This window comes from Hyperolius riggenbachi, chromosome 6 (assembly GCF_040937935.1).
Source record: "Hyperolius riggenbachi isolate aHypRig1 chromosome 6, aHypRig1.pri, whole genome shotgun sequence".
NCBI classification, from domain to species: domain Eukaryota; kingdom Metazoa; phylum Chordata; class Amphibia; order Anura; family Hyperoliidae; genus Hyperolius; species Hyperolius riggenbachi.
Genome location: NC_090651.1, coordinates 73960346 through 73983115, shown reverse-complemented (window position 1 = coordinate 73983115; position 22770 = coordinate 73960346). Strand labels below are relative to the sequence as shown.

At 47.0% G+C, this 22770-nt stretch overlaps 1 protein-coding gene, 1 non-coding gene and 1 pseudogene across 2 annotated transcripts in view; all 3 read right to left on the bottom strand.

Moving 5' to 3' along the window:
* Nucleotides 1-22770, bottom strand: part of HECTD3 (HECT domain E3 ubiquitin protein ligase 3) — a 149472-nt gene that overhangs the window by 46880 nt on the left and 79822 nt on the right. The gene's annotated exons all lie outside the window — the stretch shown is intronic.
* On the bottom strand, nucleotides 18752-18866 carry LOC137523146 (U5 spliceosomal RNA). Its single transcript, XR_011022509.1, has one exon. It is a non-coding gene; the product is annotated as a U5 spliceosomal RNA (small nuclear RNA).
* On the bottom strand, nucleotides 21574-21705 carry LOC137523214 (U2 spliceosomal RNA; annotated as a pseudogene).

Below are 22770 nucleotides of genomic sequence, written 5' to 3'. Positions count from 1 at the left end.
GAACCATGCCCGTCAGCACCACAAGCCTCAGTGTGATACCCATCAGAACCACGACTTCCAGAGAAAAGCCCCCAGAAACTCTCTGAGCGATACCCACCGCCTTCTCGGGACTGTCCAAAAACGCCAAAGCCTTTGCAATGCCCACCGGAACTGTCCCCACCAACACAAAACCCACCGTTGAACCAGTCCAAGATACCAGGACAAGTTTCCTCAGAGATCTCCCAGAACACTTGGAAGCTCCAAAGAGATCCCCACAGGTCAGAACGCCCCTTAGGTTCACATGGAGAACCATCAAGAACCCCTATGGAACCCAGGGCAACTCTAGAGTCAGGGTCACAAGGACAAACATCAAGATCAGGGTTTTTAGGGACCAGAACCATCTCCGGGCATGCAGGCCAACCGGCAACATCAGAACATGTCTCCACTAGGGAAGCGTGTGAGCACGCCAACACAGACACACTTGGGCACTCTGGCATACGAAGCACATCTGGGCACACTGGCACAAGAGAGACTTCTGGGCATGTCAAGGAACTGCAAACCTCAAAGTCAGTCAAGGTAGGACCGAAACCAGGACTGGGCAAAAAAAAATCATCATGACTAGACTTCACAGTTACTGGATTGTCACTAAAAAATGCAGGATTAGACTTAGATGTCTCTGATTCCAGCAAAGTTATTAACAAATCATGTTCAGGGGCATTTACAAGACAGGACAAATCTTCTGATGTATGCACTGAACTAGACAGGGTTCCCATAACTTCTTCTGGACTAGACAGAGACTCATCAAATACACTGGATTGGAGCTCATGAAGGGCTGCAAAACAAGTCAGTAGTGCAGCAATCCCCACTGAACTAGGCAAAACTGAGTAACTCACTGGACAGGAAGGGGACTCAGGAACTTCTGCCACACCGGCCAGAGAACCAGAATTTTCCAGGATACAGGGCTGGGTTTCAGAAACACTCATTAACCCGGACTGAAATTCTGAGATTTCTATTATTTTTTCCAGCGAGTCAGAATTATCCATGTTACAGGGCAAGACTTTTGAAACATTCAGAGGACAGGGCTGGAGTTCCTCGGCTGTTACAACACTGGAGAGGGACTCAACAACATTGGTTAAATCAGACTGTGTACAGGGCAAGGTATCTAACACACTTGCTGACGAGGACAATATTTCAATGGCTTCTGCTTCGCTGGGCAGAAATTCATCAAGTTTTATTAGAGCAGACTGTAATTCCAAAACAGCTGCTAGACAAGTGAATATTACTGCAACACCAACTGAGGTAAGCAGTGCCTCAGACTGTTCTGCTAGAGGGTTTGAAGTATCCAAAGTACTAGGTGAAGCATAAGACTCTGTGACCACAGCTTCACTGGACAGGATCACCGAACAGTCCACACTGCAGGGCAAAACCATGGAAGCACCTGCTGGACAGCATAATGATTCTGTGACCTGAGTTTCATTGGAGAGATCTACTGCACAATTCATGGTACAGGGCAAGTTCACTGGAACATTTTCTGAACACGGTAATAATTCTGCGATTTCGGACTCACATAGCAGACGCTCTGAGTTATTCATGAAACTAGAGTGAGGTGTAGAAACAGGAAGATCAAAACACAATGTTTGCGCATCTAAATCACCATTCAATTGTGAAATTGGAAAATTCAGATGCTGGGGTTCTGAGATTTCTGGACAGGATTGCTGGGACTCAGAAACTGATGTAGTGCATCTATTGGCATCTGCTGGATCAGACAGGAGTTGAACTTTATTAACACAGGTAATTTCTGCAGAAGTGTTTGCAGAGACAGGCAAGATTTTTCTGGTGTCTGTTTCACTGAACAAAGACTCATGAGTACTGGCTAGGCTGGACTCAGAAGTCAGCAGGACCTCTGGGTCCTCTGCTGAGAAATTTGTGCAGGGCAAGATTAAGGAAGTATTAGTAATTTCTGTCTTACTGGGAAGTAACACTGAGTTATCCATGGTACAGGGTGGAATTACAGGAACTTCAATTTCACACAAAAGGAGCTCTGAATCACTCGCTGAATCAGCCAAAGGTGCTGAAGCAGGCGAGTCCTCAGGAACTGAGGAAGTGGAACAATCTCCACTTGACAGTGTGTCTTCCCTGGTATCAACTGATTGAATCGCATAAAATTCGTCCAGAATCATTCTCCACACATCGATCAATGGAGCCACAAAGTCATACCCACACACACCAGTTTTTATTAGGTTATAGGCAGACTTAATGCATGCATTCAATACTAATTCACTTTTTGCACTGTAAAACTGACAAAATGAACTTGCATCTTTCTTCCATTCATAGACCAGGGCTTCCATCTCTCCCTTCTCAAATGGAGGATCCCATGCATATTTAACAGCTGAGCATTCCGGCTGATCATAGTTTGCAAATGTGTTAGTGGCAGAAACATACATTGGGTTATTTAGCAGGTGATTGGCCGATTTCTTATTCCTAAGGATCTCCAATACCTGTAGCAAGTGTTGAACTGTAGTGTATGCAAATTTCCCTTGCTGCACAAATAAATTGATCTGTTCAATACTCTGTAATATATCTTCATAATCATATTCAGATAATTCATTTAAACAAGAACTTTTATTTTCCCTGGCTAGCAATGAAAGTTCATTAGTAGTTTCATAGGTCCATTTGACTCCCCTGAATGGTGACTGAATTTCATTATCTGCTACTGGCGGAGTCTCATTACAGATCTGATGCGCAGTCGCCAAGGGCAACGACTCCGCTGATTGTAACGCTTTTCTTTTGGAGCGTTTACGTTTGGCTTTAGACCCTGCTGCCTTAGCAGAAGAAAAGTTATCAGAACAATTATCTGCTTGCTGATTATTTTTGTAGGCAGTAGAAGGAGCAGTTGATTGACAAGCTGCCAGGAGCTTATCAAAAGGGCTAGGCAAATCGGTTTTGCGCAGCCAGTTATGGATCACAAACGCTAGAAATTCCAGTGGTCTTTCTTTTAAATTGGTATGATCCAAGACATCGTAGGCCCACTGAAACAATCTTCCCTTAAATAAAACATAAACTAGCTGGGGGGGCCACGTTGAAACAGGAGTAGCCTGGAGCTCAGGATTGGCCAGGAACCTGGCACATTCAGAAAAAAACTCATTTTCTGTTTCAGAATTGAGCTTCTCAAATTTCTTAAAGGAACAGGAACCATAACAAACAGTGTCATTTTTGCTGGGAACCCCCCCCACAATGGGGATTGGTAATGGGGCTACCATAATGTTAAGCTTGGGGGTGTAATCTCCACAGTCAGCATACAACACATAAGCTGACGTGAAGGAGGTACACACACCAGCACAAGGGATCAGGATATCCCCAGTTTAGTGGAGGAGAGGACTGACTCCAATAGGAGATTGTGGTGCACAGAGCCGGTGCAGATCTGAACAGCCACAAACACTTTCGTAATAACGTCTCAGCGCAAAGTAGCGCTGAGCGCATAAACCAGGACTGAGGAGATCAGGACAGGTAGACAGAATGAACGCTTGCTAGCTAGCGATTACTTAGCGACAGCAAGCGTCCAAAACCAGACAGACTGGAATGAGGCAGCCAATGCGTTGCGGCGATGGCGTGCCTCACAAAGACAGGACAGGAGAGACAGGAAATAGCAGGATCGAGATAGATGAACGTAACACAGATAAATATACAATAAGTATGTTTTCCTAGCGTATTACAATTACAGCTATCAATGAAACTATTTGTAAGGTCTGACTAACATATGTATATATCGGCAATGAACCGATATATGACATAAGCAGGAACGCTGACTAGGACTGGAGTAATACAGGGAACAGGACTCAGAAGGATTCGCTATCTCTTCGCAGAGATGAACGCAATCCACAAACAGTAACAGAACAGGATTCAGAAGGATTCGTTATCTCTTCGCAGAGATGAACGCAATCCACAAACAGTAACAGAACAGGATTCAGAAGGATTCGTTATCTCTTCACAGAGATGAACGCAATCCACAAACAGGACCAGGAACAGGATAACTAGCTCAGCACGGGTGTTCACGATACGCGCAAACTACCAAAACGTGCTGGAAAACTGACTAACTGAACACAGGAAATAAACAGTTCGTGTACGTATATATCAGCAACACTGATATATCAACGTAACACGGATACAAGGAAAATAACAAAATGCGCAAGTATGCGTATATATTGGCGATGAACCAATATATGACACAAGACAAGCAAGTAACAACTTCTAGAACAAGAGCAGAACTAGGAGGACTCGCTGACCCCTTCGCAGGAGTCAGCGCAGTCCACACGGACCAGGAACGAGGTGGGGCACGAGCAGAGTAACAGATAGAGTCTGAGACTATGGTAGCCCATGAGACATTGCAGGAAGCAGTTCTTTATACTGAGGTCATCCAATGGGAGCAGACCTGCAGATTCCCACACAAGTGAATGGTAATTAATCACAGGCTGATAGCAGGAAAAGGCAGACAATGATATGCAGCCTGCAGGAAAGGGACTGCCCCTCCACTGCAGCAGACAATGTTTGTTTACACAAGAGCATGTCAAACTGTCATTAATTTCAGAGTGACTGCAGATGGAATCAGCAACTAGTTCAAGTGCAAACCAAACTATGCAAGAAAATGCATGTAATGACATCAGAACTGCTTGGGTTACAATACCACTGCAGCCAGCAATAAACGCTGCAGACATGATCATAACATTACCCCCCCCCCCCCCTTAAAAGCGGATACCAGACGCTTTTTGAAACTGAAATTCCCAACAAAACAATCTGACTGATAATTCATGATGACCGGGACAGCCCGGCAAGACCAAATTCCAGAATCAGTCCCCACAAGACTGGACCCATCAGAACCAGAACCTACAGAACCATGCCCGTCAGCACCACAAGCCTCAGTGTGATACCCATCAGAACCACGACTTCCAGAGAAAAGCCCCCAGAAACTCTCTGAGCGATACCCACCGCCTTCTCGGGACTGTCCAAAAACGCCAAAGCCTTTGCAATGCCCACCGGAACTGTCCCCACCAACACAAAACCCACCGTTGAACCAGTCCAAGGTACCAGGACAAGTTTCCTCAGAGATCTCCCAGAACACTTGGAAGCTCCAAAGAGATCCCCACAGGTCAGAACGCCCCTTAGGTTCACATGGAGAACCATCAAGAACCCCTATGGAACCCAGGGCAACTCTAGAGTCAGGGTCACAAGGACAAACATCAAGATCAGGGTTTTTAGGGACCAGAACCATCTCCGGGCATGCAGGCCAACCGGCAACATCAGAACATGTCTCCACTAGGGAAGCGTGTGAGCACGCCAACACAGACACACTTGGGCACTCTGGCATACGAAGCACATCTGGGCACACTGGCACAAGAGAGACTTCTGGGCATGTCAAGGAACTGCAAACCTCAAAGTCAGTCAAGGTAGGACCGAAACCAGGACTGGGCAAAAAAAAATCATCATGACTAGACTTCACAGTTACTGGATTGTCACTAAAAAATGCAGGATTAGACTTAGATGTCTCTGATTCCAGCAAAGTTATTAACAAATCATGTTCAGGGGCATTTACAAGACAGGACAAATCTTCTGATGTATGCACTGAACTAGACAGGGTTCCCATAACTTCTTCTGGACTAGACAGAGACTCATCAAATACACTGGATTGGAGCTCATGAAGGGCTGCAAAACAAGTCAGTAGTGCAGCAATCCCCACTGAACTAGGCAAAACTGAGTAACTCACTGGACAGGAAGGGGACTCAGGAACTTCTGCCACACCGGCCAGAGAACCAGAATTTTCCAGGATACAGGGCTGGGTTTCAGAAACACTCATTAACCCGGACTGAAATTCTGAGATTTCTATTATTTTTTCCAGCGAGTCAGAATTATCCATGTTACAGGGCAAGACTTTTGAAACATTCAGAGGACAGGGCTGGAGTTCCTCGGCTGTTACAACACTGGAGAGGGACTCAACAACATTGGTTAAATCAGACTGTGTACAGGGCAAGGTATCTAACACACTTGCTGACGAGGACAATATTTCAATGGCTTCTGCTTCGCTGGGCAGAAATTCATCAAGTTTTATTAGAGCAGACTGTAATTCCAAAACAGCTGCTAGACAAGTGAATATTACTGCAACACCAACTGAGGTAAGCAGTGCCTCAGACTGTTCTGCTAGAGGGTTTGAAGTATCCAAAGTACTAGGTGAAGCATAAGACTCTGTGACCACAGCTTCACTGGACAGGATCACCGAACAGTCCACACTGCAGGGCAAAACCATGGAAGCACCTGCTGGACAGCATAATGATTCTGTGACCTGAGTTTCATTGGAGAGATCTACTGCACAATTCATGGTACAGGGCAAGTTCACTGGAACATTTTCTGAACACGGTAATAATTCTGCGATTTCGGACTCACATAGCAGACGCTCTGAGTTATTCATGAAACTAGAGTGAGGTGTAGAAACAGGAAGATCAAAACACAATGTTTGCGCATCTAAATCACCATTCAATTGTGAAATTGGAAAATTCAGATGCTGGGGTTCTGAGATTTCTGGACAGGATTGCTGGGACTCAGAAACTGATGTAGTGCATCTATTGGCATCTGCTGGATCAGACAGGAGTTGAACTTTATTAACACAGGTAATTTCTGCAGAAGTGTTTGCAGAGACAGGCAAGATTTTTCTGGTGTCTGTTTCACTGAACAAAGACTCATGAGTACTGGCTAGGCTGGACTCAGAAGTCAGCAGGACCTCTAGGTCCTCTGCTGAGAAATTTGTGCAGGGCAAGATTAAGGAAGTATTAGTAATTTCTGTCTTACTGGGAAGTAACACTGAGTTATCCATGGTACAGGGTGGAATTACAGGAACTTCAATTTCACACAAAAGGAGCTCTGAATCACTCGCTGAATCAGCCAAAGGTGCTGAAGCAGGCGAGTCCTCAGGAACTGAGGAAGTGGAACAATCTCCACTTGACAGTGTGCCTTCCCTGGTATCAACTGATTGAATCGCATAAAATTCGTCCAGAATCATTCTCCACACATCGATCAATGGAGCCACAAAGTCATACCCACACACACCAGTTTTTATTAGGTTATAGGCAGACTTAATGCATGCATTCAATACTAATTCACTTTTTGCACTGTAAAACTGACAAAATGAACTTGCATCTTTCTTCCATTCATAGACCAGGGCTTCCATCTCTCCCTTCTCAAATGGAGGATCCCATGCATATTTAACAGCTGAGCATTCCGGCTGATCATAGTTTGCAAATGTGTTAGTGGCAGAAACATACATTGGGTTATTTAGCAGGTGATTGGCCGATTTCTTATTCCTAAGGATCTCCAATACCTGTAGCAAGTGTTGAACTGTAGTGTATGCAAATTTCCCTTGCTGCACAAATAAATTGATCTGTTCAATACTCTGTAATATATCTTCATAATCATATTCAGATAATTCATTTAAACAAGAACTTTTATTTTCCCTGGCTAGCAATGAAAGTTCATTAGTAGTTTCATAGGTCCATTTGACTCCCCTGATTGGTGACTGAATTTCATTATCTGCTACTGGCGGAGTCTCATTACAGATCTGATGCGCAGTCGCCAAGGGCAACGACTCCGCTGATTGTAACGCTTTTCTTTTGGAGCGTTTACGTTTGGCTTTAGACCCTGCTGCCTTAGCAGAAGAAAAGTTATCAGAACAATTATCTGCTTGCTGATTATTTTTGTAGGCAGTAGAAGGAGCAGTTGATTGACAAGCTGCCAGGAGCTTATCAAAAGGGCTAGGCAAATCGGTTTTGCGCAGCCAGTTATGGATCACAAACGCTAGAAATTCCAGTGGTCTTTCTTTTAAATTGGTATGATCCAAGACATCGTAGGCCCACTGAAACAATCTTCCCTTAAATAAAACATAAACTAGCTGGGGGGCCCACGTTGAAACAGGAGTAGCCTGGAGCTCAGGATTGGCCAGGAACCTGGCACATTCAGAAAAAAACTCATTTTCTGTTTCAGAATTGAGCTTCTCAAATTTCTTAAAGGAACAGGAACCATAACAAACAGTGTCATTTTTGCTGGGAACCCCCCCCACAATGGGGATTGGTAATGGGGCTACCATAATGTTAAGCTTGGGGGTGTAATCTCCACAGTCAGCATACAACACATAAGCTGACGTGAAGGAGGTACACACACCAGCACAAGGGATCAGGATATCCCCAGTTTAGTGGAGGAGAGGACTGACTCCAATAGGAGATTGTGGTGCACAGAGCCGGTGCAGATCTGAACAGCCACAAACACTTTCGTAATAACGTCTCAGCGCAAAGTAGCGCTGAGCGCATAAACCAGGACTGAGGAGATCAGGACAGGTAGACAGAATGAACGCTTGCTAGCTAGCGATTACTTAGCGACAGCAAGCGTCCAAAACCAGACAGACTGGAATGAGGCAGCCAATGCGTTGCGGCGATGGCGTGCCTCACAAAGACAGGACAGGAGAGACAGGAAATAGCAGGATCGAGATAGATGAACGTAACACAGATAAATATACAATAAGTATGTTTTCCTAGCGTATTACAATTACAGCTATCAATGAAACTATTTGTAAGGTCTGACTAACATATGTATATATCGGCAATGAACCGATATATGACATAAGCAGGAACGCTGACTAGGACTGGAGTAATACAGGGAACAGGACTCAGAAGGATTCGCTATCTCTTCGCAGAGATGAACGCAATCCACAAACAGTAACAGAACAGGATTCAGAAGGATTCGTTATCTCTTCGCAGAGATGAACGCAATCCACAAACAGTAACAGAACAGGATTCAGAAGGATTCGTTATCTCTTCGCAGAGATGAACGCAATCCACAAACAGGACCAGGAACAGGATAACTAGCTCAGCACGGGTGTTCACGATACGCGCAAACTACCAAAACGTGCTGGAAAACTGACTAACTGAACACAGGAAATAAACAGTTCGTGTACGTATATATCAGCAACACTGATATATCAACGTAACACGGATACAAGGAAAATAACAAAATGCGCAAGTATGCGTATATATTGGCGATGAACCAATATATGACACAAGACAAGCAAGTAACAACTTCTAGAACAAGAGCAGAACTAGGAGGACTCGCTGACCCCTTCGCAGGAGTCAGCGCAGTCCACACGGACCAGGAACGAGGTGGGGCACGAGCAGAGTAACAGATAGAGTCTGAGACTATGGTAGCCCATGAGACATTGCAGGAAGCAGTTCTTTATACTGAGGTCATCCAATGGGAGCAGACCTGCAGATTCCCACACAAGTGAATGGTAATTAATCACAGGCTGATAGCAGGAAAAGGCAGACAATGATATGCAGCCTGCAGGAAAGGGACTGCCCCTCCACTGCAGCAGACAATGTTTGTTTACACAAGAGCATGTCAAACTGTCATTAATTTCAGAGTGACTGCAGATGGAATCAGCAACTAGTTCAAGTGCAAACCAAACTATGCAAGAAAATGCATGTAATGACATCAGAACTGCTTGAGTTACAATACCACTGCAGCCAGCAATAAACGCTGCAGACATGATCATAACATTACCCCCCCCCCCCTTAAAAGCGGATACCAGACGCTTTTTGAAACTGAAATTCCCAACAAAACAATCTGACTGATAATTCATGATGACCGGGACAGCCCGGCAAGACCAAATTCCAGAATCAGTCCCCACAAGACTGGACCCATCAGAACCAGAACCTACAGAACCATGCCCGTCAGCACCACAAGCCTCAGTGTGATACCCATCAGAACCACGACTTCCAGAGAAAAGCCCCCAGAAACTCTCTGAGCGATACCCACCGCCTTCTCGGGACTGTCCAAAAACGCCAAAGCCTTTGCAATGCCCACCGGAACTGTCCCCACCAACACAAAACCCACCGTTGAACCAGTCCAAGATACCAGGACAAGTTTCCTCAGAGATCTCCCAGAACACTTGGAAGCTCCAAAGAGATCCCCACAGGTCAGAACGCCCCTTAGGTTCACATGGAGAACCATCAAGAACCCCTATGGAACCCAGGGCAACTCTAGAGTCAGGGTCACAAGGACAAACATCAAGATCAGGGTTTTTAGGGACCAGAACCATCTCCGGGCATGCAGGCCAACCGGCAACATCAGAACATGTCTCCACTAGGGAAGCGTGTGAGCACGCCAACACAGACACACTTGGGCACTCTGGCATACGAAGCACATCTGGGCACACTGGCACAAGAGAGACTTCTGGGCATGTCAAGGAACTGCAAACCTCAAAGTCAGTCAAGGTAGGACCGAAACCAGGACTGGGCAAAAAAAAATCATCATGACTAGACTTCACAGTTACTGGATTGTCACTAAAAAATGCAGGATTAGACTTAGATGTCTCTGATTCCAGCAAAGTTATTAACAAATCATGTTCAGGGGCATTTACAAGACAGGACAAATCTTCTGATGTATGCACTGAACTAGACAGGGTTCCCATAACTTCTTCTGGACTAGACAGAGACTCATCAAATACACTGGATTGGAGCTCATGAAGGGCTGCAAAACAAGTCAGTAGTGCAGCAATCCCCACTGAACTAGGCAAAACTGAGTAACTCACTGGACAGGAAGGGGACTCAGGAACTTCTGCCACACCGGCCAGAGAACCAGAATTTTCCAGGATACAGGGCTGGGTTTCAGAAACACTCATTAACCCGGACTGAAATTCTGAGATTTCTATTATTTTTTCCAGCGAGTCAGAATTATCCATGTTACAGGGCAAGACTTTTGAAACATTCAGAGGACAGGGCTGGAGTTCCTCGGCTGTTACAACACTGGAGAGGGACTCAACAACATTGGTTAAATCAGACTGTGTACAGGGCAAGGTATCTAACACACTTGCTGACGAGGACAATATTTCAATGGCTTCTGCTTCGCTGGGCAGAAATTCATCAAGTTTTATTAGAGCAGACTGTAATTCCAAAACAGCTGCTAGACAAGTGAATATTACTGCAACACCAACTGAGGTAAGCAGTGCCTCAGACTGTTCTGCTAGAGGGTTTGAAGTATCCAAAGTACTAGGTGAAGCATAAGACTCTGTGACCACAGCTTCACTGGACAGGATCACCGAACAGTCCACACTGCAGGGCAAAACCATGGAAGCACCTGCTGGACAGCATAATGATTCTGTGACCTGAGTTTCATTGGAGAGATCTACTGCACAATTCATGGTACAGGGCAAGTTCACTGGAACATTTTCTGAACACGGTAATAATTCTGCGATTTCGGACTCACATAGCAGACGCTCTGAGTTATTCATGAAACTAGAGTGAGGTGTAGAAACAGGAAGATCAAAACACAATGTTTGCGCATCTAAATCACCATTCAATTGTGAAATTGGAAAATTCAGATGCTGGGGTTCTGAGATTTCTGGACAGGATTGCTGGGACTCAGAAACTGATGTAGTGCATCTATTGGCATCTGCTGGATCAGACAGGAGTTGAACTTTATTAACACAGGTAATTTCTGCAGAAGTGTTTGCAGAGACAGGCAAGATTTTTCTGGTGTCTGTTTCACTGAACAAAGACTCATGAGTACTGGCTAGGCTGGACTCAGAAGTCAGCAGGACCTCTGGGTCCTCTGCTGAGAAATTTGTGCAGGGCAAGATTAAGGAAGTATTAGTAATTTCTGTCTTACTGGGAAGTAACACTGAGTTATCCATGGTACAGGGTGGAATTACAGGAACTTCAATTTCACACAAAAGGAGCTCTGAATCACTCGCTGAATCAGCCAAAGGTGCTGAAGCAGGCGAGTCCTCAGGAACTGAGGAAGTGGAACAATCTCCACTTGACAGTGTGTCTTCCCTGGTATCAACTGATTGAATCGCATAAAATTCGTCCAGAATCATTCTCCACACATCGATCAATGGAGCCACAAAGTCATACCCACACACACCAGTTTTTATTAGGTTATAGGCAGACTTAATGCATGCATTCAATACTAATTCACTTTTTGCACTGTAAAACTGACAAAATGAACTTGCATCTTTCTTCCATTCATAGACCAGGGCTTCCATCTCTCCCTTCTCAAATGGAGGATCCCATGCATATTTAACAGCTGAGCATTCCGGCTGATCATAGTTTGCAAATGTGTTAGTGGCAGAAACATACATTGGGTTATTTAGCAGGTGATTGGCCGATTTCTTATTCCTAAGGATCTCCAATACCTGTAGCAAGTGTTGAACTGTAGTGTATGCAAATTTCCCTTGCTGCACAAATAAATTGATCTGTTCAATACTCTGTAATATATCTTCATAATCATATTCAGATAATTCATTTAAACAAGAACTTTTATTTTCCCTGGCTAGCAATGAAAGTTCATTAGTAGTTTCATAGGTCCATTTGACTCCCCTGAATGGTGACTGAATTTCATTATCTGCTACTGGCGGAGTCTCATTACAGATCTGATGCGCAGTCGCCAAGGGCAACGACTCCGCTGATTGTAACGCTTTTCTTTTGGAGCGTTTACGTTTGGCTTTAGACCCTGCTGCCTTAGCAGAAGAAAAGTTATCAGAACAATTATCTGCTTGCTGATTATTTTTGTAGGCAGTAGAAGGAGCAGTTGATTGACAAGCTGCCAGGAGCTTATCAAAAGGGCTAGGCAAATCGGTTTTGCGCAGCCAGTTATGGATCACAAACGCTAGAAATTCCAGTGGTCTTTCTTTTAAATTGGTATGATCCAAGACATCGTAGGCCCACTGAAACAATCTTCCCTTAAATAAAACATAAACTAGCTGGGGGGCCCACGTTGAAACAGGAGTAGCCTGGAGCTCAGGATTGGCCAGGAACCTGGCACATTCAGAAAAAAACTCATTTTCTGTTTCAGAATTGAGCTTCTCAAATTTCTTAAAGGAACAGGAACCATAACAAACAGTGTCATTTTTGCTGGGAACCCCCCCCCCACAATGGGGATTGGTAATGGGGCTACCATAATGTTAAGCTTGGGGGTGTAATCTCCACAGTCAGCATACAACACATAAGCTGACGTGAAGGAGGTACACACACCAGCACAAGGGATCAGGATATCCCCAGTTTAGTGGAGGAGAGGACTGACTCCAATAGGAGATTGTGGTGCACAGAGCCGGTGCAGATCTGAACAGCCACAAACACTTTCGTAATAACGTCTCAGCGCAAAGTAGCGCTGAGCGCATAAACCAGGACTGAGGAGATCAGGACAGGTAGACAGAATGAACGCTTGCTAGCTAGCGATTACTTAGCGACAGCAAGCGTCCAAAACCAGACAGACTGGAATGAGGCAGCCAATGCGTTGCGGCGATGGCGTGCCTCACAAAGACAGGACAGGAGAGACAGGAAATAGCAGGATCGAGATAGATGAACGTAACACAGATAAATATACAATAAGTATGTTTTCCTAGCGTATTACAATTACAGCTATCAATGAAACTATTTGTAAGGTCTGACTAACATATGTATATATCGGCAATGAACCGATATATGACATAAGCAGGAACGCTGACTAGGACTGGAGTAATACAGGGAACAGGACTCAGAAGGATTCGCTATCTCTTCGCAGAGATGAACGCAATCCACAAACAGTAACAGAACAGGATTCAGAAGGATTCGTTATCTCTTCGCAGAGATGAACGCAATCCACAAACAGTAACAGAACAGGATTCAGAAGGATTCGTTATCTCTTCGCAGAGATGAACGCAATCCACAAACAGGACCAGGAACAGGATAACTAGCTCAGCACGGGTGTTTACGATACGCGCAAACTACCAAAACGTGCTGGAAAACTGACTAACTGAACACAGGAAATAAACAGTTCGTGTACGTATATATCAGCAACACTGATATATCAACGTAACACGGATACAAGGAAAATAACAAAATGCGCAAGTATGCGTATATATTGGCGATGAACCAATATATGACACAAGACAAGCAAGTAACAACTTCTAGAACAAGAGCAGAACTAGGAGGACTCGCTGACCCCTTCGCAGGAGTCAGCGCAGTCCACACGGACCAGGAACGAGGTGGGGCACGAGCAGAGTAACAGATAGAGTCTGAGACTATGGTAGCCCATGAGACATTGCAGGAAGCAGTTCTTTATACTGAGGTCATCCAATGGGAGCAGACCTGCAGATTCCCACACAAGTGAATGGTAATTAATCACAGGCTGATAGCAGGAAAAGGCAGACAATGATATGCAGCCTGCAGGAAAGGGACTGCCCCTCCACTGCAGCAGACAATGTTTGTTTACACAAGAGCATGTCAAACTGTCATTAATTTCAGAGTGACTGCAGATGGAATCAGCAACTAGTTCAAGTGCAAACCAAACTATGCAAGAAAATGCATGTAATGACATCAGAACTGCTTGGGTTACAATACCACTGCAGCCAGCAATAAACGCTGCAGACATGATCATAACAATGTGCCTCCAGTCATCATCGGGGACGATGGACGGGATGTTGCTGGTCTTGTCCCTTCTCTGAGCGGCGGAAACAGTGGCCTGGGCAAGGTACTGGTTGACAGCGTGCTTCTGTTCAACCAGACGCTCCAACATCGCCAGGGTGGAGTTCCAGCGAGTCGGAACGTCAAGGATCAGCCGATGGTGTGGCAGCTCCAGCTCCTTTTGCACGTCTTCCAGGCTCGCACAGGCTGCAGCCGAGCGCCGGAAGTGACGCACAACGTTCCTTGCCGTTTCCAGCAGTTCGCCCATCCCCTGGTAGGTGCGCAAGAACTTCTGCACCACCAGGTTCAGCACGTGGGCAAGACAGGGGATGTGGGTCAGCTTTCCCCTGTCTATTGCGGCAACCAGATTGGCCCCATTGTCGGCCACCACCTCTCCGACTCTGAGGCCTCTGGGGGTCAGCCAAATCCTCTCCTGCTCCTGGAGTTTGGCCAACACATGGGTTGCCGTCAGCTTGGTCTTCCCAAGGCTGACCAAGTGCAGCAGTGCTTGGCAGTGGCGGGCCTTCACGCTGCTGCTGAGGCGGGGGGTTTGGCCAGGTGTGCCGGAGGATGGCAGAGGATCGGAGGAACCTGCTGCAGTTCCCCCGACCCTGCGGGGTGGCACCACCCACTGTGTTGCTGCTGCTGCTGTGCCCGCTGCTGCTCTCCCATCCTCACCCCCTTCCACCAAGCTGACCCAGTGGACAGTGAAGGACAGGTAGCGGCCTGTCCCGAAGCGGCTGCTCCAGGAGTCCATGGTGACGTGGACCCTTTCACCAACCGCGTGCTCCAGCCCTCGCTCCACATTGGCCATCACAAAGCGGTGCAGTGCAGGAATAGCCTTGCGGGCGAAGAAGTGTCTGCTGGGGAGCTGCCAGTCTGGGGCTGCGCAAGCAAGCAGCGCACGAATGTCGCTCCCCTCCTGCACGAGCGTGTACGGCAGAAGTTGGGAGCACATGGCCCGTGCCAGCAAGCTGTTCAGCTGCCGCACGCGACGGCTGCTGGGAGGCAGAGCCCTAACCACCCCCTGGAAGGACTCGCTCAAAAGGCTCTGGCGTGGCCTTTTGCTGGCACGGGAATCAGCAGACACAGCAGAGGAGGCCACTGAGGACTGGCTGCCAGAACAGGCCTCAGTGTCGGCGGCAGGAGTTGCAGAGGGGGAAGGAGCAGTGCGTTTCCGCACTCCTGCTGGTGCTGCTGGAGGAGCAGGAGGGCGGGTGGCTGCTGTTGCTGCTGCTGCTGCTGCTGCTGAAGTCTGCACCTCTTCTCAACTTCCGCTGACAGTGGTTGCAAGTGGCGTACTTGCTGTACACTGTGGGCATGGTGAAAAAGCGCCAGATTGGTGACAAAAACAACCCCCTACGGCATGGAACCGCTGCTGCCTGTCTCCCTGTGGTGGTTGGGGGGGGGGGGGGGCTTGGGTGCGGCTGGTGGTGGTACTGGCAGATGCTGCTGCTGCTGCTGCTGAGCCTGAGACACCAGCAGGCTGGGGGACCTGCCTACTGCTGCCAATGCTTGCAATGATGCGCCTCCTTGCAAGGCCCACAAGCGCATCCTCCTCCTCCTCCTCAGAGCTGCTGATGACGACATCCCCTGGAGCTGGTGGCACCCAGTCTCTGTCTGTCACCGTGTCATCATCATCCTCCCCCTCCTGAAACATGTCCTGCTGGGATGATGACCCCCCAAACTCCTCTCCTGATGCATGGATGGGCTGCTTGACTGTCGCCACAGTCTTGCTGTCCAATCCCTCATCCCCCAAAGTGCCCATCAGCATCTCCTCCTCCAAATCGCCAACAACAGCAGACAATTGACTCATCATGCCTGGGGTCAAAAGAGTGCTGAGTGACAGGTCGGCGACTGACGGTGAACTGGCCTCCTCCCCAGGCCCTGCTGGGCGGCTGCTGCGAACAGGGGTGGTGGTGGTGGTGGTGAGGGTGGAGGCCTCGGATGCAGAGCTGATGGCGGGCTGCTCATCCTCCGTCATCAGTTGCACCACAGCGTCTGCATCCTTTTCCTCAATGGGACGTTTCCGACCCGGCTGGAGGAAAATCGGAGCAGGTGCTACACGCTGCTGCTGCTGTGTCTCTGCAGCGTGAGTTGCAGATGCTCCTGCTGGGCGGCGCCCAAGGCGTCCACGGCCAGTGGCTATAGGAGGAATGTTAGCCACTGACGCTGCTGCTGCTGCGGAACTGTGCATGGTGGCGCGGCCGCGCCCGCGGCTTGCCACAATGCTGCTCCCTCTCCTCCTGATTCCCTTGCTGCCCTTCCCCTTGCCCAGACCGCGCTGGCTTCCACTTCCAGACATCTTCGATGTTTTGGGCGTAAACACAAAAGTTTTTTAAAAGGGCGGGTGAAAAGTGGGGTACTTTAATGGAGTGGGTTGGTGGGCGAGGTGACTGAGTGAGTGTATAGTACAGTAAGTAAGTAGTAACAGAGTCAGTAAGTACAACTAGAAGTTACAATAATCAGTAGTAATAATCACAAGGAAATAGAGTGTGTGTACACAGACAGTGAGTGAGTGCACGCACACGCAGGAGCTAGCCTATGAACAGTGACTGAGTGTCCCTACTAGTACAGTAAGTAGTAACAGTAAGTACAACCAGAAATTACAATAATCAATCAGTAATCAGAAGGAAATAGAGTGTGTGTACAGTACACAGACAGTGAGTGCACGCACACGCAGGAGCTAGTAGCCTATGAACAGTGACAGTGAGTGTCCTAGTACAGTTACAGTATATAACTATTCAGAAGGAAATAGAGTGTGTGTACACTACAGTACACAGACAGTAAGTGCACGCACACGCAGGAGCTAGTAGCCTATGAACAGTGTCAGTGAGTGAGTGTCCTAGTACAGTTACAGTATATAACTATTCAGAAGGAAATAGAGTGTGTGTACACTACACAGACAGTGAGTGCACGCACACGCAGGAGCTAGTAGCCTATGAACAGTGACAGTGAGTGTCCTAGTACAGTTACAGTATATAACTATTCAGAAGGAAATAGAGTGTGTGTACACTACAGTACACAGACAGTGAGTGCACGCACACGCAGGAGCTAGTAGCCTATGAACAGTGTCAGTGAGTGAGTGTCCTAGTACAGTTACAGTTACAGTATATAACTATTCAGAAGGAAATAGAGTGTGTGTACAGTACACAGACAGTGAGTGCACGCACACGCAGGAGCTAGTAGCCTATGAACAGTGTCAGTGAGTGAGTGTCCTAGTACAGTTACAGTATATAACTATTCAGAAGGAAATAGAGTGTGTGTACAGTACACAGACAGTGAGTGCACGCACACGCAGGAGCTAGCCTATGAACAGTGTCAGTGAGTGAGTGTCCTAGTACAGTTACAGTATATAACTATTCAGAAGGAAATAGAGAAATAGAGTGTGTGTACAGTACACAGACAGTGAGTGCACGCACACGCAGGAGCTAGCCTATGAACAGTGACAGTCAGTGAGTGTCCTAGTACAGTTACAGTATATAACTATTCAGAAGGAAATAGAGTGTGTGTACAGTACACAGACAGTGAGTGCACGCACACGCAGGAGCTAGTAGCCTATGAACAGTGACTGAGTGAGTGTCCTAGTACAGTTACAGTATATAACTACAATACAAAATACAATCAATCAGTACTAAAGGACAGCAGAAATACTGGTATAGATGAGAAATAAACAGAGGACAGGAGAGAACAGCTGCCCACACAGGCAAGGCCCTGAGGCCTAAAGCTGTAAGCCTGCAGCAGCTGTCTGAGTCTCTCTCTATGTAACACAAAAGCTACTAACTAAAATACAATGTCTATCTAACTAACAACAATATAGGTGTATATAGGAGGTGTATGTGAGCAAAAACGCTAGGTAAATGACCACAATAAAGCTCTTGCTAAGCCAACGCACAAAGGAGCAGATCTCTCTCTGTGCAAAGTCGGGCAAGGACGGAGAAACGGAACATGGCGGCCGCTATTTATAGGGTAGGGGCTGGCCAGGGTCCCGCTCAGTGATTGGCTGCCGTCAGAGGGCCTGGGAGCCCTCTGATTGGCTCTAAGGACATCAATCTGGGCTATGACGCTATTCGAGCTCGAATAGCGCTGTTAGCTCGAATAGCACGAATAGTGAATGGGCTATTCGAGTTCACTCGAATAGCCCATTCGAATAGCTCCAGCTATTCGGAGCTCGAATACCGAGCTCGAATAGCTGAAAAAGAGCTCGAATATTCGAGCTACTCGAATATTCGAGCTCTGCTGAGCACCACTGCTTTACAATACACTGTACATGATAATTTCTTTTTAACCAGCAAGTAAGGCCAGCATCAGCTGAGCCTCAAAAAATTCTATGAAACTCATGGTTGTTCCTCTCCACGGAAATCTTTAGTAAAAGGCGAAAGATTTATTCGATCTGAAGAGAAACCAGAGTGTACTTTAACAAGGTCTAACAAAGAGCCCAAAATTATATAGACGCTATTCTAGTCACAGTGATTGCAGGAAAGCTGTGTCTATATATAAGTACAGAAAAATAAACAGCTTAACATTTGCAAAAATGTGCAGCAATAATCAAAACTATGTATAAAAAAAGCACATAAAAAAGGTTAAAGGTCTACTTTATAGAAATGTGCTATCTGCAATGCATTGTGGGTATGCAAATGAGCAAACCTAAGACTAGCCAGCAGGTGAGACTGTAGCTTCTGGGAAGGGAATGATTACTCATTAACATATAACCAGCTGCCAAGGGTAGATAGGAGAGACTTCCTGTTAAAATGAACCGAGCATCATTTTTAACACCCAGTGCAGCTCTATAGCAAATTAAAAATGCATTCTAAAAATGTGGTTTATTATTAAAAAAAAACCTTTCATTTTACCTCATCTTTTTACATTTAAAGGTTAAAATACACACTTCTTGCGTCCGTGAACGGAGAGCAACAGATGATGTAAGGCAGATAAGAAATCACCTCATTAGACTTAATTGACCACAAACAAACCATGAGCCTTCCCCATTGTACTTCAAACAGAAAACATAAGACTCACTTGAAGAATTCCACACCTAGCCTGGATTTTTTTTTTTTTTTTAGCTTTCGTGGCTCCTGTTGCATGCAACAGGAGTCCCGGAGTAAGCAAGGCTATTAGCCCCATGCACGGAAAAAGCATGAGTGCCTTAAAGCACCCCCACAAAACGTGCATGAGTAGCCCCAGGCCCCACAAAAAAGCAGGGCCCTTTCCGTTGTTCCCCGAAGGGAACTTATCCCCTTTGCCATCGACGCAGGGGGTACTTGGCATCCTCCAACACCCGAGGGGTTGGAGGACCCTGGTGGAGTCCTCCGACACCCGAAGGATTGGAGGACTCTGACGTGCCATGTGGTTACCCACAGGGCCTGGCCATGTGGCATCCCACATGGTCGGTCGCTCCCCCGAAAGGGAGCCGGGTGGGAACTGAAGTCCCCAGGGGACAAGTCCTCAGTGCCAGCAAGCTGGCCCCGACCTTGCGGCCGGAGTTATAAAAATTATGCACTCTCCCTAGCCAAAAGGCCGGGGAGCTGCGTTAGTCGGCTATGCATATGGGCAGTACTGACCAAAGCACCTTACTCCGCCCGGGATCTGCCACATCCCAGGTTTTTCAGGTGCACCTGGACCGCCACTTCCAGGGGAAGTACGCCTAAGCAAAGCCCTCAGCTCTTCAGCTTCGACCAGTGGTAGATCCATTCAATCAGCCTCTGGGGAGTTACGACAAGAAGGGACACCCTGCCACAGTGCCATCCCTCCAGGTCACCCCAAAAACCTCAAGAACAGATTTATTTTTTTTAGCTTTCTTGGCTCCTGTTGCATGCAACAGGAGTCCCGGGTAAGCAAGGCTATTAGCCCCATGCACGTAAAAAGCGTGAGTGCCCTAAAGCACCCCCACAAAACGTACATGAGTAGCCCCAGGCCCCACAAAACAGCAGGGCCCTTCCGGTGTTCCCCGAAGGGAACCTTCCCCCTTTGCCATCGGCTCAGGGGGTGGCATCCTCCAACACCCGAGAGGGGTTGGAGGATCCTGGAGTCCTCAGACACCCGAAGGATTGGAGGACCCCGACGTTGCCCAGTGGTTACCCAAAGGGCCTGGCCATGTGGCAACCGCATCCACATGGTCTGGGTGGCTCCCCCGAGAGGGAGCCGGGTGGGGACCGAAGTCCCCAGGGGACAAGTCCCCAGTGCCAGCAAGCTGGCCCCGACCTTGCGGCCGGAGTTATAAAAATTCCGCACTCTCCCTAGCCAAAAGGCCAGGGAGCTGCATTAGTCGGCTATGCACATGGGCAGTACAGACCAAAGCACCCTACTTCCACCTGGGATCTGCCACATCTCAGGTTTTTTCAGGTGCACCTGGAGCGCCACTTCCAGGGGCAGTATGCCTAAGCAAAGCCCTCAGCCATTCAGCTTCAACCATGGTATAGATCCATTCAATCAGCCTCTGGGGAGTTAGGACAAGAAGGGACACCCTGCCACAGTGCCATCCCTCCAGGTCCCCCCAAAAACCTCAAGAACAGATTTTTTTTTTTTTTTAGCTTGTCTTGGCTCCTGTTGCATGCCACAGGAGTCCCGGTCAGCAAGGCTATTAGCCCCGTGCACGGAAAAAGCGTGAGTGCCCTAAAGCACCCCCACAAAACGTGCACGAGTAGCTACGGGCCCCACAATACAGCAGGGCCCTTCCGGTTGTTCCCCGAAGGGAACCTTCCCCCTTTGCCAACGGCTCAGGGGGTGGCATCCTCCAACACTCGAGAGGTTGAAGGATCCTGGAGTCCTCCGAGGAGGACCCCTACTGTGCCCAGTGGTTACCCAAAGGGCCTGGCCATGTGGCATCCCACATGGTCCGGGTGGCTCCCCCGAGAGGGAGCCGGGTGGGAACCGAAGTCCCCGGTGCCAGCAAGCTGGCCCCGACCTTGCGGCCGGAGTGATAAAAATTCCGCACTCTCCCTAGCCAAAAGGCCGGGGAGCTGCGTTAGTTGGCGATGCATATGGGCAGTACAGACCAAAGCACCTTACTCCGCCCGGGATCTGCCACATCTCAGGTTTTTTCAGGTGCACCTGGAGCGCCACTTCCAGGGGCAGTACGCCTAAGCAAAGCCCTCAGCCATTCAGCTTCGACCATGGTATAGATCCATTCAATCAGCCCCTGGGAATTACGACCAGGAAGGACACCCTGCCACAGTGCCATCCCTCCAGGTCCCCCCAAAAATTTCAAGAACAGATACTACACTTGATCTTAGCCAAAAGGCCGAGAAGCGATAAGACAGCATAAAAGCAGCAGGGGTTTTGAACTCCTGAAACATGGCAGCCCTTTCAGCAATTTGAAGCCAGGAGCTGCTTAGATCACTTTAAGGGATGGTCACTAAGATGCAAATAAGGGCTGGTGCACACTACAAGAGCTTTTTAAAGGCTAGAAATTTTACAGGGAATTTGAAGTGACAAACTTATGATATGATTTGTATGTGTATGTGTATGTGTAGTACTGCTAAGAAATAGAACATTATTAGCACAGATATGAGTCCCATATTGTTTCCAGTACAGGAAAAGTAAAGAAACTTCAGTTGTTATCTATGCAAAAGAGCTTCTTTGAGCTCTGCGACTTTATAAAGTCGCGGACAGCACTGTTTTTTGAAGCACATATCTCAACTGTCTCTCATTGTTTCCTCTTTGTTTATGTTTTTTTCTGCAGAGAAAAGTTCAAAGGGTCATTAGCCTGCTCTGTGAAATCATTTAAAATGCTATACCTGAAAATAAAAATAAATGACACTATTTTCGTGGCTACTAGTGTTCTATTAATTATCCGCAGTACACAACAATTCATTATATCATGAGGGGTTTTTTTTCGTTTTAGTGTCCCTTTAAAAGCGCTTGATAATGCAATGCTAGGGGGGATTTTTACAAAATCACATTGCTCCAGTGAGAACAGACACACAGGATAACATTGGCAGGAGCATTTAAAATCACAAAGCACTCAGAAAAGCTCTTCTGGTGTGCACCAACCCGAATTCTGAGCTGATGCAGGATTCTGTAAATTGTGTATGAGAATGTATGCAGTTTGAAAATGGACCAAGGTTTAATTTGATAGGGGTGTTTTTAAAGGGAGCCTTAACCCAGGAAAATAAATAAAGTAGTACTTACCTGGTGTAGGAATGGGGTGTGTGTGTGTGTGTGTGTAGGCATCAGTTAAGGAGCATTCTGTGCGATAATAGTGATAGGTTGCAGTAAAATATCGGTATCATTTCCCAAATACTATGGTAATTTACATTTTTTAAAATGTAGAATTTCAGTATTTTACAAATATTCTACTAGTCGAAATCCTTGCACC